The 16,554-nt window shown below is 33.3% G+C and overlaps 1 protein-coding gene and 3 non-coding genes across 8 annotated transcripts in view; 1 reads left to right on the top strand and 3 right to left on the bottom strand.

Moving 5' to 3' along the window:
• Positions 1 to 16,554, top strand: part of LOC132910004 (uncharacterized) — a 124,147-nt gene that overhangs the window by 45,480 nt on the left and 62,113 nt on the right. The gene's annotated exons all lie outside the window — the stretch shown is intronic.
• Trnae-uuc (transfer RNA glutamic acid (anticodon UUC)) lies at positions 1,142 to 1,213 on the bottom strand. The gene has a single exon. It is a non-coding gene; the product is annotated as a tRNA-Glu (tRNA).
• Trnae-uuc (transfer RNA glutamic acid (anticodon UUC)) lies at positions 1,732 to 1,803 on the bottom strand. Its single transcript has one exon. It is a non-coding gene; the product is annotated as a tRNA-Glu (tRNA).
• Positions 6,668 to 6,739, bottom strand: Trnae-cuc (transfer RNA glutamic acid (anticodon CUC)). Its single transcript has one exon. It is a non-coding gene; the product is annotated as a tRNA-Glu (tRNA).

Below are 16,554 nucleotides of genomic sequence, written 5' to 3'. Positions count from 1 at the left end.
CGAGATCTTCTTCTGTGTTTTCCGGGTTGTCTGGTAGTCTTTTGGACCTTCCCACTAGGTTTGGTTGTGGGTTGAGTTTCCGCGTTTTTTGCGCGGAAAGTCTTATGCTAATGTTGTTTTCTTTGTCCGTTTTTGGCGAGATTGCTTTTCTTTTACTTGTTTTTTTTGTTGGGATTACGGAGGGTTCCGTTTTTTTGCTTTCTGCTTCATTATCGATGTCGCCTATTTTTTTATTTATTTTGTTGTTATTATTTTTTTTCCCTATTTATAGCGATGGTGTCACTAATCAATTTTCCACTTTCTGTCACTTTTTTCTCTTTTTTTTTTTTTTTTCCACTTAGACTTTCTCTACGCGAAAGATTGTCTAGTTGGCGCGCGCACTGTTCGGGTCTGGGTCAGCTGTCCCTTTTTTTTTTTTAGGGCTGAGAGGTCCGTTTGGCTCGGAGGTTCGCAGTCGACTGAAAGCCAGGTATCCTAGCCACTAGACCATACCGGATTATATTAGATTCTTGCTAAGTTTCAAACAAAACGCATTTTTTTAACACACAATTTTTTACTTATGTATTAATATTCAAATTTAGGTAATTATTTACAAAGAGAACAACCTTGCTGATTTCAATAATCTTAAACAAATTGACAAAGTCAACTTTCTGAATAGCTTTTCCCTATACATGTTAGCCTTGTTTGTTTCAATTTTCGAAATATTCACAGAAATCTTCAATTTAGTTTACGGTTACGCTTCATTCATTACATAAGAAAGCAAAAATTAATGGGTTATGTTTAACTTAAATTTTTCTTCGACAGCTGTAAGGTGGCCGATAACGCTATAATTCTTATTTATCTTTGTATCACATTATCGTTATTCGAAATTGGAAATATTTCAGTCACGATTGAAAAAAAGGCTGTTCGACTATTAAAACCATACTGTCGACGAAACAGAAGCTTTTGCGCTTATCTCTGAAGTTCTAGTCAAACGACGGTAACATGTGTAAGGAAAAATTCTTTAGAATATTGACTTCGATAAAAATTTCAATCCTTCAGATCGGTAAAGTCGTCTGTTTTGTCAATAATTTTGTTAATTTCCAAAAAAATACTATGGATTTTTATGCAAACAAAATAGGAAAAAATTGCAAAAATAAATTTCCGGTACCGGGAATCGAACCCGAGCCTCCTGGGTGAAAGCCAGGTATCCTAGCCACTAGACCATACCGGATTATATTAGGTCCTTGCTAAGTTTTAAACAAAATCAAGTGTTTGGACAGAATTTCTTAATTATATGTTAATATTTAAATTATGTTAGATTATTTACAACCCGAACGCCTTTATAATTCATTAATTTTCAACTCAAACAAGAAAGGAAAATCAATGGGTTAGGTTTGATTTAAATTATTCTTCGACCGCCGAAAGGCTGCCGATAACGCTACAGTTCATATTAATTTTTATATCATATTATCGTTATTCGAAATTGGAAACATTTGAGCCATGATATTGGAAAAAGGGCTGTTGGATTATCAAAATCGAAAGAGAAGCTGTTACGAATATCTCCACAACTTAAGTCAAGGGACGATAACATTTGTAGAGAAAAGTTCTTTAAAATATTTACTTCAACAACATATTGTAAAGTCATTAAGATCAGAAAAATCATCCGTTTCTTAAATAATTTTATTATTTTACTAAAGAAAACTATGGATTTTTATGCAAACAAAATAAAAAAAAATTTCAAAAATTAATTTCCGGTACCGGGAATCGAACCCGGGCCTCCTGGGTGAAAGCCAGATATCCTAGCCACTAGACCATACCGGATTTCGTGTGCTGCGTCATATTAGAACTTTATTTAAGGAGAATATGTACTATTATATAAAATTTAAATGAATTAATCGCTCATATGAGTAATTTTCAATATTCGAATCGTAATCAATACTTGAAAAATAAAATCTCATATAAAACTTATCTATTTTATAAGAAATAATATGTAAAGTAAAACCATACATGTTGCAAATTATAATAATTAATAAGCATTTAATAAAGTAATATAAATTTAAATTTGTTCATATGTAGTATAATAAATAAACTACCTAATAAGTAAACAAAATAAAATATAGTGAACTTTGTCTTATCTATTCGTTATATCAATCATGTGAAAGCATTGAACTTCATGGTATCGCCACACTTTATTTTGCCAAGATTTTTTTTTTTTTTTTTTTTTTTTTTTTTTTTGATACATTTTTGAAATTCACAATAAACAATGAATTAGAGTAAAGTGTTTCGTCTGTGAGAACACTATGTTAGATGTTATGACCATAGTGCTAACGATATCTGAATTCAATTCGGTAACGGACAGTTAAGCGCGATATGGCCCTCCTCGCGACACTTGAAACAGGACACTTTGGACGATACAGCTGGTCGGCTTCTCTCCGGGCGTCGTGTATTCCCCTGTCTCTTGATCTTCATTCTCACTTAATCCGGGGGTCAGGCAGCTTCTGTCGTTTAATTTTGGGGCCTGCTGATGGATTTCCTGACGAAGGCGTCAGCCTCTTCTTCGCGTAGTGTAAAACGTTCATTTCCATCGCAAATTGGTCCCGAGTCTTGACGTCGCTTGTAAGCGCTACTTCCTCGACACGCTCGTCGCGCAAACTCAGATGATGAAGAACGGTGGCGTTGACTATCTCGATTGCGGTTAGATGATCCCACCTTGCCCCAAGGAAGGAATGGAGACGCATACCATAGGCTCCCGTGGATTCATTCTCCAGCTGAGGTTCGGCCAACATCTTCATTAACGCTGAGGTTGCCGTCTCTTTACCACCATAGCGCGCAAGGAAAAGTTCTCTAAATCTTGACCAGGTAAAGTCTACATTGACCGGTATCTGCGTGAGCAACTGCAAGGCAGTGCCCCTTAACGCACGGCTTAAAGTGAAAAATAACTCGTCGCTTTGGATGGGCCATCTCTCCATGAACCAACTGACGGTTGAGCACTATGCGGCCCGATCGGCGCCCGCGATTTCGGGATTGAAATGTGGTAATAATACTTCCTTAGGTTCCACACTTGATTGATTTATAATGGCCATGAGCTGGTCCATCGTTACAAACGGCGACGATCCCACTTCTGATGTCGAGTTAGGGTTAAGACTTGAATTAGGGGCGTGTAATGAATCTGCGCCTGGGTTGTTCATCGTCATTGTACAATCGAGATAACGTTTATTATCGCAGATATAGACAATACAAGATCGACAAGTGGCCACGGTAACTAGACGCTAATGACAATGACCTTAGATTCGATATGACGACTCCACGGTCCACGGGATAACGGATATACTTTGCTTCAAAGTCTAAGTCGGACTCGACTCACTCCTCGTGATACACTCGCTCGATTCACTCTTCACCGATCGCACAGACACACCAGGTCTCTGGCTAATGAGACTGCAAGAAAGAGAATCACTTTCCGTCACGACGACGCTACAGAGGAAAACTATGATGGGGTGTGCCTACGGGCACGAGGTCATCGGATTCGTCAAGGAAAGCCCTCGCTCGGAGAGTGAGGGAAATGGACCTTGCTGTTAATTTGTTAATTTCTATGATGGCGGTTGTAAAAGGATGCTAGCCGCCCTTGAGAGAGAGCTCTTAGCGGGAAACGTCGTACGTGAGGAGAGCAGACCTCCCGTAACAGGCGACAGGTCTACGGGCTGATAGAACAAAGACCGCTTGCCAATCTGAGGGACGTTAGTTCACTAAATCCTAAGGTTTACAGCGGTTCCTCAGGCTACCTGAACATACTGTGAATGATGCATCAACATTTGGCGACCATCTGCGTGTGGCGAACTACGGGGCCGTTGGGGTGTTTATTGTCAAGTATCGGTACGACCGATTCTTTAAGGCGATCTATGCAATTCCACATCTCTGTTAGGTGGAACGTTCATCCCGTGACCGTGGCTACGCTCGGCGACCGATTGTCGCCTCGAGCCTAAGCTCGTTGTCTCAAGTTTCGAATAACTGTGTTTGGGTTGTTTTGTAAACGCTGCAGCATTGGGGTTTTTCCGAGTGATTCCAATGGGGGGCCCCGTTGTCCTTTCATCTCCGACATATATAAATACCTCTAAATATTTTTAGCAATTAATGTTTATATTAGAAAAAGATGATATATATTTTTCTTTTAAGGCACAAGTAATTTAAAAATATTTTACAACGATGGTTAACGACTCGTTCAAATCGACTTTAGGCAATGTTCAGCAAAAGAATGGTTCGTTAGTTGATTCATGGAATCTTAACAGACATTTTCAAGTGCTCGGGATCTGGTTATTGTTATAGGGTCTCGTCATAAAACTGTCAGTTCAAGCGGTGTAAGTTACGTGTGTAACTTTTCCTCGTATGTTTTAGATAGCCTTTTACCTTTTTCATCCTACCCTTGTCTTACAGACCAAGAAATAATATATAGGTTTTTTTAGTTTATTTTGTTTTTTTTTTTTTTTTTTACAATTTGTCCTGGAGGACATTTGATAAAATGTTATATCTCATTGGCAATAAAAAAAAAAGTAAAATAAAAATAAATATAGCATGTGGGTGGCTACCCCCAGCGGGGTGCCAACTTCGTGTTTGCTAGGTTATATCTTTTATTTTATAGGTATAAAAGAAACTTAAATTTTATGTAATACGAATGTATATAAAAAAAATAGCTAATTGTTACAAAAATATTTGTAACACTCAACATCTCGTCTGTTTATTACCATAAAGAAAATATGGCAATATCGCTTTATTATGCAAGTTAAAATTAATAACGTTTTCAATTACGATGTCCGATACATTCCTCTCACACTAAGTCAGCGTCTGTGAGTAACATCGCAAGTTACAATGCAACTATGAATGGTGAATCAGGTGCATTTGCCTGTATTTCGAGCGGTAAACCAGCGATTTCCTGTGTTTCTGTATTTGTGAAATGAGTAAGTTCATTGTTACTAACTTTCCAGCATTTTCGCGAAAATGTTCGTGTTTACAAATTAACAATTTATTAATAAACATTTATTAACAATTTATTAATAAACATAAACATCTACATAACTGTATAGAACTAATGATTTTTATTACAATATCAGATATTTCGGCATCGACAGTTTGAATATTAGAAAGTTCGATCATAAACAAGGTTAATTTACGATCTCCCTATATTTTGGCTTGTACTAAACATACAGTGACTACAAAAGGTATTTGTACATACTCTTACTTTCCAATGAACAATCTTCTTTATTAGATTTCACGTGTCATTTTCATAGTAGGTATTTTTGTAATCAGATGAAAATACTTGGATTTGATTATTTAGTATGTAAACCTTATAATAAATACGATGCTGTGCGAATGTATTACTTTTTGTAGCTACTGTATGTTCCGCAAAACCATTAAATATTCATAAATTACCGATCAGTTATCATAAGCAACCTACTTGGCATGGAATTATTTTCATCCAGCCATCAATTTATCGTCGAAGACACACACGTAGGACGTCTAGCTAATACGCGTACGCTGCACAATTTGAATAGCGTGTGTCCAAACATGCAACGACGATGCGATACGATACGAAATGGAAAGCGGAACATAATATTATAGAGGTTGGAAACGCGGTTTGGATCGATGGCACTAAATCTCCGGACAAAGGCTATTCAGAGCGTTGTTAAATCGCATGATCACGCCGATTACGGTTTGCACGCTTGGATCAGGAAGTCAAACGTCGTGCAACCGACATTAAATATTCAATAATCACAGGGCGTGGAGAAACGTGACTGTCAAGGTACCGTTGCATCTGCACCCGTTGCCTCCCTCCCACGATGCATTTTCTTCCAAGAGGTGTCTACTTTCGAATTCTACTTTCTTCGCTTCTGTAACAAGCGTGAATTAAGCTCAGCTTTACGCTAATTTTAAGATGAGTCGTGGTTCGATGAGACTATGTTGTAGGAGAAATCTATACAAAATTATATACTTAGGGATCTAAGTCTGTAACTTTTGATTTGACAAATAATTGGAAGGATAAAATATTTTCGAGTGTCTATAAGTAGACTCTGTCTTTCACCAGGACATCTGTGGAGGATACGCTATCCTGAAGTACCTATATTGTATGTATCGATATATAGGATAACCGATAAAAAATGACAGAGAAATTTGCCTCATCGATATGACAACGGGGCCCTTGAATTTTCCTAACAGGACCATTCCTTTTCGTAACAGCGAATGGATTGGAATCGATTTGTATTCTGGGATTAGCTAAACGTCTTAAAATAGCGGCCGTAAAACGGAGTTTTGATCGTACATTACGAAGTATATACTTTATTGAAACGTATATTTCTCACATTGTCAATACTGTATGACCAAAATGAGCAAATGTCCAGCTACTTTTAAACGATCATTTAAATACTTTGATTTGATAACATCTGTTCAAATAGATACGATTGATTTCTAGAGATTGTTATTTATTTACAATAAACTTATTTTATGCATTAAATGGGAGTTTTTAATCTATATTGTGATTTTAATATAAAATTTGATTTTAGCTCTTAATGTGAGCTTTTTTTTTTAGATAAGTGCAAAATTTACACATTTCATGAATGCTTTATTAGACAGTATTTAATAACAATCGCGAAAACTAAAAAATATTTCATTCATTTCATTCTAAATTTCAAAAAAAGAATTCCGGTACCGGGAATCGAACCCGAGCCTCCTGGGTGAGAGCCAGGTATCCTAGCCACTAGACCATACCGGAGATGTTAGTTCCGTTGAACGATTATGGAATCAACTAAAATTTGCCAAGGCGAAATTTTATTATTCAATGTTTTAAATATAACAAACATATATTTAATATCAATTTATTCTGTAACAAAATACATAAATTGTTGGTAGAAGAAATAATTTGCCGTAGCTTAAAATAATACAAATTTATAGAAGTATATAGTTTATACAGTATAATATAATAAATAAGTAAAGTATAATAATTGATCATACAAAAATTATTTAGTCTTATACGCTTATACTTTATACTTATCTGTGCATGCTAAATTTGGGAATAAATACTGTGCAATTCAGATTCCCTTTGAAATTATACTTTTATTTCATTAAATATTGTTGATCAATTCCTGTTTGATAATTGACAATTAAGCATAATTATAAAATATTGAAAACAATACCTTTTGCCAAAATCATCATTTGTCCAATGCTTATGAGCTTTAGCAAATACAAGTCGTCTTTTTTGATTCCTAGAATTCAGCAGAGGATTCTTTTGGGCTTTTCGTCCTCTTAATTTCTTAAGCCTTATAATCTTCTCCTAATAGTTCTAACACTAATTTGTGTATCGTTTTTATTGTTTATCTCCGTAGCAATATTATTTGCACTACGAAAACAGTCCTTTTCGCTCAATCGATGAATCCGGTGATCGGCAAACGTGCTTACAAGCCGTTTCCGACCTGTTCACTATATTTGCTATTTCAGTGAAGATTTTATTTTGCTTTCGCAGCCTTACGATTTGTTCCCTTTCGTTTTCAAGTGAATTCTTTGATTTACCCATAGTCTGTTCCTACCAAAATGAATTTTAAGCAATAAAAAGTACACTAAACAATGATTTTGACATTCCAGAATCAAAATGTTCAAAAACTGTACTCACGTTTTATACAGATGGATTTGAACTAATGTCCATTGTTTACAAGTGCTAAGTAGTAACTAACTGTTGTAATTCCTACATTGTTTGTATTTAACGACTGACGGTCTGAGGTTACGAAGGTCAAACATACAGCTATCTTATTCCAACGAGTCAAACCGAATAGAACAATGTGCGTATAAGATGTAATGATGCGTAGAGTATCTATTTTAAAAAATGGTAATCTTCGGTTAAACTAATTCCTTCCAGAATACTATTTTAGTAAACGAATAGCAAGAATACTATATCGATTTTTATCTCAGTTAATTAATTGAAAGGTTTTGTTAAAACTAAATGTATAGATTGTTGTATATTTTGAAATTTTAGAATTTAAAGGACATTCTTCGAATTTTTATCGGTGAATAAACGATCACAAGGAAGAACCTTCTTATTAGAGATTGTAGATAATCTTATAGTCCATCAAAATGAAATGCACAGATGTTTTGCAAGTGTTACGGTATTGCCTGTGAATCAAAGACATAACATGTGTTGTGTATTGATATCTAAACTTGAACTTTTAGGATGTCTGTTGAAAAATTCACGAATGCAAATCTGTCTAAAGTCAAATAAATGTAGATTTCAATACGTGACTCGAATGGAAGAAAATTTATTCAAACGGAATAAATCGCAAATTGTAAACTTACAAAGACATATAAGCACATCTACAAAAATGTAAATTTGAGTTAGGTTGTGTAATAAATTCACTAACGCTCCTTAAAAAGCATGTCAAGTGTTCCAGTTTCTGTATAATTCTTCTTTAAATCCACCCAATCGATAATGTATATTAAGTAATATGTGTATTTACCTTTTTATCATGCTGTTAACCTCCTTATCAAAATTTTAAACTTTCATATTTTATTCTGTACATTGTTCAGTGAATACTCTTAAGCATCTTCAGAATTACAGATTACACGTATGAATTGGACTCTTCTCGATATTTTCGCGTAAACTCAAATAAAATAATACAATATCAAGCCTAAGTTAACTTATAATAATTTGTATCGTGCCAGTAACAAATAATATTTTGTTAATTACTAGTTAAATAGATAATTGCAAACGACAATTGTAACTTGCATACAAAATCGTGTATTATTTGTATTAATGCACGATATTTGTATTAATGCAATCAATAATTATGCATCTTCGATAGATTAGAAGAAATATTGATATTATACTGTATATAAAAAAAATAGTTCAATTCTCTAATCCGTATCACGAAATATCAATTTGACGATCTCTTCAGATCGCAAAAATAATTCGTGAAAGCTGCATTACGTCAGAGACGTTTCATGGTCGCATAGTGTATACATAGAGGGTGGTTACAAAGCGGCGTGCGAGATTACGCGTGTTACCTCAATACGCTCTACCCGCACGGTTCTTAACTCGCGTGCACGAGTTAATAAACGTGTTTACAATGTGGGCAATCCCGACCTCCCGCTCCGGGCTTCCGTTGAAATTGCCAGAAGGTATCCTGCATGCGAATGCGATGCCACCGTTCACATAGCATGACTCACGAACGTCGCTCAAGAGCTACCTGCTGGATACAAGGAGCTCGAGCCTCGAATGCCGAGGATTTGTCCTTGCATCCAGGTCAGAGATGGCGATTGACGATCACGATCGAGGAATTAGAGCGGTTTCCAAGCATTCTGATGTTTACTCCAGATTCCAGGTGACATTTTAGTGATCGTTCTCAAATTGTGAAAACAAATGGAAACTTGCTTCTGATTGTTCAATAATAAACATATTTGTTAACTATCTGAGTAACATCGATGACTAGACTGCGGATTTTTATGCGAATTTAATTCTTTATGAACGTAATTAAAGAGATGGAATGCGTGCAGAGATTTAATAGTTTAGATATTTTGTGTATTTTTCCACGATGTAGGCTTTTTGTGCGGTGTTGCTCTTTTATATTGTATAAATGAATGAAATAAATAAAATTTTATGTAGATGTATAGAAATCCGCAGTCTATTGATGTCGGTACAATATTCTGATGCTCGAAAGTAGTTGGATGCTTGGTTATTTTTTTTGCTCGTACAAAATATGATTTTGTAAAGTTATGGATGAAAAGGGCTCTGATAATTATTTTATTCTTTACTGTTATTATTGCAATTATTATTGCTAGGATCATTATCATTATTATTATTATTACAGTTATATATTGTAGAATATTGTAGCAATGAACTTGATTTTCAAAATTTTATTACAGTTCTAATATGTATGCAAAATAACACACATCCGTAAATTAAACATTAATTAAAACGTTACTATGATATTGATCACTATTTTGTATGTATTATGTAAATTATACGATAAACGAAAAAGAGTTCCTTCATATTAATAGAAAAAGAATCACGATTACATAATTCATATAATGATTATATAATTATGATGACTAAATAATTCGTATAACATTATATGTATAGTATATATACTATCAGTTTTTGTATACTATAAATATACTACAAATATTATTATCTGTGACAGAAGTTTTAAAAATTTTAATAAGACGTTTAGTTTACCAACTTCAAAATATATTGAATTATATTCTTATCAATGAATGATACAGCATATTACGTAAGCGTATAATTGCAAAATCGATATCAATGGCATTTACATAGCAAAAACGACACAGTTCTACTTAAAGCTAATCTTCCAGAAGTAATGCTACCTTGATATGGCGGAGAAACTGTCGTAAATCTCACATCAATTCAAATCAAAAATTCAATGTATCTGTCTGTAATTCGGGTTAAGTTTCCAAGGAATTGAGCTATAAACTGAGGAAAACTTTATTTTTGAAAAGTAGTTTATCTCAGTTTATGTATGTAAATAGATATAGCTTTTAAAGGTGATATTTTTGACTAATTCGACTAACATAAAATTATGTATTCGTCTTATCTATTCCTAAAATTTAGGAGGATTTACAAACTCGTAAAACATTTCACACGCATGTTATTATCTTAACCCACTCGATGCTGACAATACAGCGTTCCACGATATCTATGACACATATGGTGTGTGTATGATGTGGCGTGTGCTTGGAAAAAAGAAATGATACTCTCAGTGCTTAAAAACTGTTGGGGAGATAACATTGTATAAAAAGGAAGCAAGTGTACGGAAATAAAGGTTGACGTGATATTTAAAACAGAAAAGGAATAGCTCGTGTTTAGATTCGTTGGAAGTTTAATAATAAAATAAGATAAAGACATATTTTGATATCTAATAATAAGTATAATTTATATTTTATTACTTGATCATCCTTAAATGTTTTCTCTTATGAAAAATGTATACGAACACATACGTATTATAAGGATGTCGTTTTTCGTCATATATCGAGTATAACACTGCACAATCGTCAAAATGCACTGTTACTTTGCACATCGTCGATTTCTAGCGTATTTGGTTACCGTTATTGCTATCGAGAAAATATCGTGGTCCATGAGAGATTAAAAACGTTTCGTGGTTTCTTGATTCGTTTTATATAGTTTGTTTTTGGTACCATTTTTACCACTTCCGTTTGCAACCTTGTTTTGCTAGCATTTGACGTAAAATATTGGTTTGTGGTTGATGTATTTAAATAATTTAGATACAATAGAAGTTTTTCAACTTTTTGACGTGCACTATATATATATAGCTTTGCGTGTTTGATTCGTCGAAAGGAATAAAATAATTGTCAAAGGCAGGTTTTGTGATTTCAGAAGCGATCTATTTTGATTATAACATTTTTTATATAAATAGAAAAGATAAATTACGGAAAACGTTTGTAAAGTTGTAAATACATCTAGTTTGTTTTTCAATATTTGTAATATTCATATCGTATTTTTATGATCGATAATATTTTATCATATTTTTTAAATTTCATTTAAAGGCATAAATATCGTTTTAAAACTATTTAATAATTAATATAGTTTAAAAATATTTCCGGAATTTATGTTATGTTAAATATATTATATACGTATTCAACTCGGTTAAACATCTAGTTAATTTAAATAACAGAAGATTGTGATCTATGTAGAAACATCACAAACTTAAATCTTCGTCTCCTATCTTCTTATATGAAAAAGAAAACTCATGTTTTTTCATTGATTTTCTAAAGAATTTCTAATTCTGTGTACTTAGTAATTACGTGTTCGAGTATCAGCATTATGCACCTATTTAACATCGCGTGAAGATCTTATGTTTAACTTTCAAATTTCGATACAATTTTGAGAGTGGATTATTTGACTTGGTAAATTCATAATAAGAGTAGTTAGTATAAGTTAATCGATAATGTGTTAATTACTATACGGTTTCTCTAAAGAAACGTTGCATCGCACATGTTAGTTTTCTCAAACCAATTACATGAAGCCAATTACATTAAAATACTAATTATACATAGGTCTGTTCACAGAATTCCACAGTAAATTTTACAACCTCAGAAAACATTTATTACGTTTCTCCTAATCTACATAGATAAATCCACACAGATAGATAAAAAAGCGAGAAATAATTAGGAAAAGAAGATACAAGAACGGCATGAACGACTTAACCATCAGACGTTTTACCATCGGTTAAGTTACTTTCTCATACGAAACAGTCCTATCTCCTAAACCAAAGATGCAAAATGTAAACAAAACCAAGTACATAAATCCACCAATATCCTCAACCGCACTTTATTAAACGCCACAACGCTTAAAGGTCGTGTAACCAAGTTGAGCCTAACACCGCCATTACAAACGCAGCAGGTGCCTCGTGACATAACTCGTGCGCCGAGGAAATATATCACTGTAACAACACTTGCGTGTATTTCACCGCGGCATAACAAAGCTGCGATTGTTACATACGCACGTGGCAGGTCGCGAAGAGAAACCGCGATGACATTGTCGCTGTACGTTAGTCGTTGTAGAGGGCGAGAGAGAGCAAACAATCGCAGAAACGTCGAAAACGTGGCAATAACCGATGTCTAGGCATACTGACGCACATCGCGTAGCTTGGAACGCAAAGTTTGCGCTCGCAGCTCGCAAAATACGTATCTTCGTGTCTGCCATTTCAACGGTACTCTGTAAACAGCCAAGAGGATCGCGCAACCGAGGTCAAGCTGCACGATAGGGATGAAAAGGGAGAGGAACCGCGTAATCCCTACATATGAGGTTCCCTTTATCGAAGTTATCCCCGCTCCATGTTACTCCCTTTTTCCAAGACGCACCACACACGCTGCTCGGATTGTTACGTTCTCTTTATCGCGACTCGATGAAATTTTCGTTTGACATTTTCAAACGCGACGTTGTCACTAGCGTTACATGTTGAGCGTGTCAAGTAGGAGGTGACGTAATAAATTGGGTTCTTACGATTTTACGGAAACGTAGTTTTGCTTTGGTATTTTTCTTCGAAAACGCGGCTAGTTTGAGATATAAATCTTTGAATAAATGTTCTGTTGTTTGGCTATGAAAATTAGTTATTTTAGTTCTTAGTGGTTATTTGTGTTAAGATGACAGGTATGTGATTGCTTGTTTATTTTTCATGTGGAAATGACTTACTTCATCATTTTAATATAATATGTTATCTGTCTCATATGTTTTTATTAGTATAATAATATTATTATTAAATGATAAATGAAAACATTATTTATGAATGTTATAAGTGTGGTTGTAAGAGAAACATAACGTAGTTACGGTGGTAAGCTTCACTATAGTAGCACCATAAGCACCATGAAGTGGTTAATATCTTTCTTTTGTAAGTGAAATGTTCCATTTTTCATTATTAGGTAAAATAACGAAAATACCGAATATTAGAATTCACTATACTTGGTATGTGAAATATAAGCAAAGGGAAATTACTAAATATTACGATATTACATTATTAAATTGCCGATATCTGATTAATGGATATTAGCAACTTTCTTATTTAATGTTCATAAAGTAATGCATATGATAGTTTTGTCCGGAGAATAAGTAAATATTCATATTTAACGTGAAAGTAGGAGAAATTCAATAAGAAACATTTCACGAGCAGTGTGCTATAAATTCATGAACTTCATTAGATGATTCAGTAAATATGAAAGCGGTTTACATATAATTTTGTGTGTTTATAGCATTAAATAATTTATTGCTTTTATTGGAGCTTTGAATTGATATAATTATAATATACTTTAAATGAGAAGCGATTATTTTATAATACTTGCTATTATAATTGCTGTTATAATATGCTTATAATAATACTTTAAAATAATATAAATTAACTTACAATTAAATTACAAATTTCATTTGTTATATTTTAACACGAAAGTGCATAATGTAGAAAACTCTCTCTCAAGCAAATTAACATAAAATGGTATGTCCCTTCATTTGTATCTTATATGTACCTTAAAAAAATAATGTTAAAAATGATTATATGTTGCTGCTTCTGCATATATGTTGAATATCACAGTAAACAAGGGCTTTAACAATTAAATACGACATTTGCTTTAGATGAACATTCCAGGAATAATTGTATTTCAAGAATAATCCGCGTTACTTGTTTACTATATATATATCAAAATTCATAATTATCGGGTCACAGGAGTTAAGCACGTATGCCAAGCACGTGTTTTGATTGTACAATGCTGGATGAACAGCAATTTCGACGTGGTAATCCAGACAAATAATATTGACTCAGACCTTGCCACATTTACATTTGCCTTTCCTTCTATGAAGCTAGAAATATACACGCGTTCCATTTTCCCCCATTTTCTTTCTCATTAATTAAAATTTAGATGTACGTTGTTAGCCTTTCTGAAATAACAAACTGAACTTTTTGAAACTCATTTAAATTTTCGTTAAACGAAAACAGAAAATTACCACATATGTTTTCGATAATTCTTGAAACTTTGGTATGTGTGTAGGTATACTGCGTGTAGATTTCTTTATATCTGAATTTATAAGCGATACAAATTTTATATTTTTGCTGATTCATACTCGAATGTTGTATTTTAAAGTAATTTAATAATTGGATTACGAATATTTATACGAATTCTTATTTTTATGTATCTTATTTCTATAATTTAGAAGATGGGTCTCCCTATAAATACTATATAAAATTTTGCAGCCTATTATTAATTTTTGTGTGGAATAATTTCACTCGTGTTTTTAAATATGCTTTGATTTTAACACAATATTCCGCTCATACAATTATATGGATACATATATCAAAGTTTTTATCACTTCCTTCTTTATATTCTTATTTTATACACGCGTATCTCGGATATTCTCAGTTCGACGTGAAACATGCTTTTCACGGAGATGTATTTTAAATTTTAACAGCTTCCCAGAGTTGCCGTGCAGGATATCAATTTTTCACGTTTTCCAATAAACATTTTTCTTGCACGCGGCGACCACGTGAAATATCGAACGTGCTAAGTGAATAAAAAACGTGGTGTGCAACTTCGTGTTATCTCGATGCAATATTTTATATATATACGCGGGGTATCCAGACTCACAAGAATAGAAAAAAAAGAAATGGCCATGAAGATGAAAATGACGCACGTGTGCCAACGTAAATTTGAAACTTGATTAAATGCTCTGAATAACGTGTTTTCCGATTTTACGAGTTCAGTTAAAAACACAGATTAAGCATCTCGAGTAAAATTCTACAAAAATCCCAGAAATGTTTCCATACTTTCTCTACCTTTTTTTATTTGTCTCTCTACATATGGAAATTCAATTATCTCATGTAACTTTTCTAAAAACTAGCTTCATGTGCTACAGTTTTACGTACTATAAAGAAATATTCTGGCAGAGAAAATAATTTTTTAATTTAAATAATAGCTTATTATAGATAATCATCTAGCAAACAGATATGCTTACAATTTAAATATACCTATGTGCCAGTCAAAGTGTATTCTAAAGATATAAGTAAATTTCTATATTATAAGTTCATTAAATTAAAATTCTATTTGAAAAAATTAACATCAAGATTCTTCATCGGACACATTCTTCATGAAATATCTAAGAAATTATAATATCATTTATTAGTCCTTCTTATTATAAAGAAGAAGTAATTTATAATTATACAAAACTTACGTATTTAAAATAATCTCTTTTCCATTTGAATTTTCTTATTTTATCATATTTTAGAATAAATTAAACCATTAAAAGAATTCACAAACGTATCGAAGCATCTTATACATTGAAGTTGAGTCATTAAAAAAATTATTTTATTTATCCTGATATTCACTGAAAACAATGATAAGGAAAGAAAATAAATTCCATGTCACTCTTAGTAATGTGACACTGACAATGAGAAATGAGGGTGAGGACTCGAGTAGAATTATACAATAATTCTAGGAACAAGTTCCTTTCCATGCATAATTATGATCCCTACCCCGTGCCCGATATCAATGTTACTTTATAATATGCCAATGAGGCTCGAAATATGTGACCAGAAATTCGAATAAAGGAGAAATCAGTTTCGAAAAGAGGCACGTGCCGAGGGTGATTCAACTTCGTCTGTCCGTCCTCCCTCTTTCTGTTTCCGCTGTATTGATTCTTCGTGAATTTAGCCACACTCGTAGCATGGAATTATTAATGAAGACAACGTGCTCTGTTTTCCTATAAATCATACAACGAAGCTTTTTTAGAGTCAATTTCTCAAGCAGATTACTTTTGTTCGTGTATAGAAATAGATGTCCTTATTCGTGTGAGATGTTCTTTTATTCGTCAACTTCTGACTTCCATGATTTTTTACCACTACTCGTAAATCAGATTTAATTCCCTTTAATAATTAATGATGAAATACATGAACAATTTAACAACCAATAACATAGAAATATATAATAATATTAATTCTTTTCATTGTTAGTATTCTTACACCACCATCGAAAATGATATGAAAATATGTGAATGCTCTTTGTATTCTATTGTAATAATACAAT

The sequence above is a fragment of the Bombus pascuorum genome, chromosome 8, assembly GCF_905332965.1.
Source record: "Bombus pascuorum chromosome 8, iyBomPasc1.1, whole genome shotgun sequence".
In the NCBI taxonomy this organism is placed as follows: domain Eukaryota; kingdom Metazoa; phylum Arthropoda; class Insecta; order Hymenoptera; family Apidae; genus Bombus; species Bombus pascuorum.
Note: the sequence above shows the minus strand (reverse complement) of the source record. Positions and strands in the feature narration are given on the sequence as shown.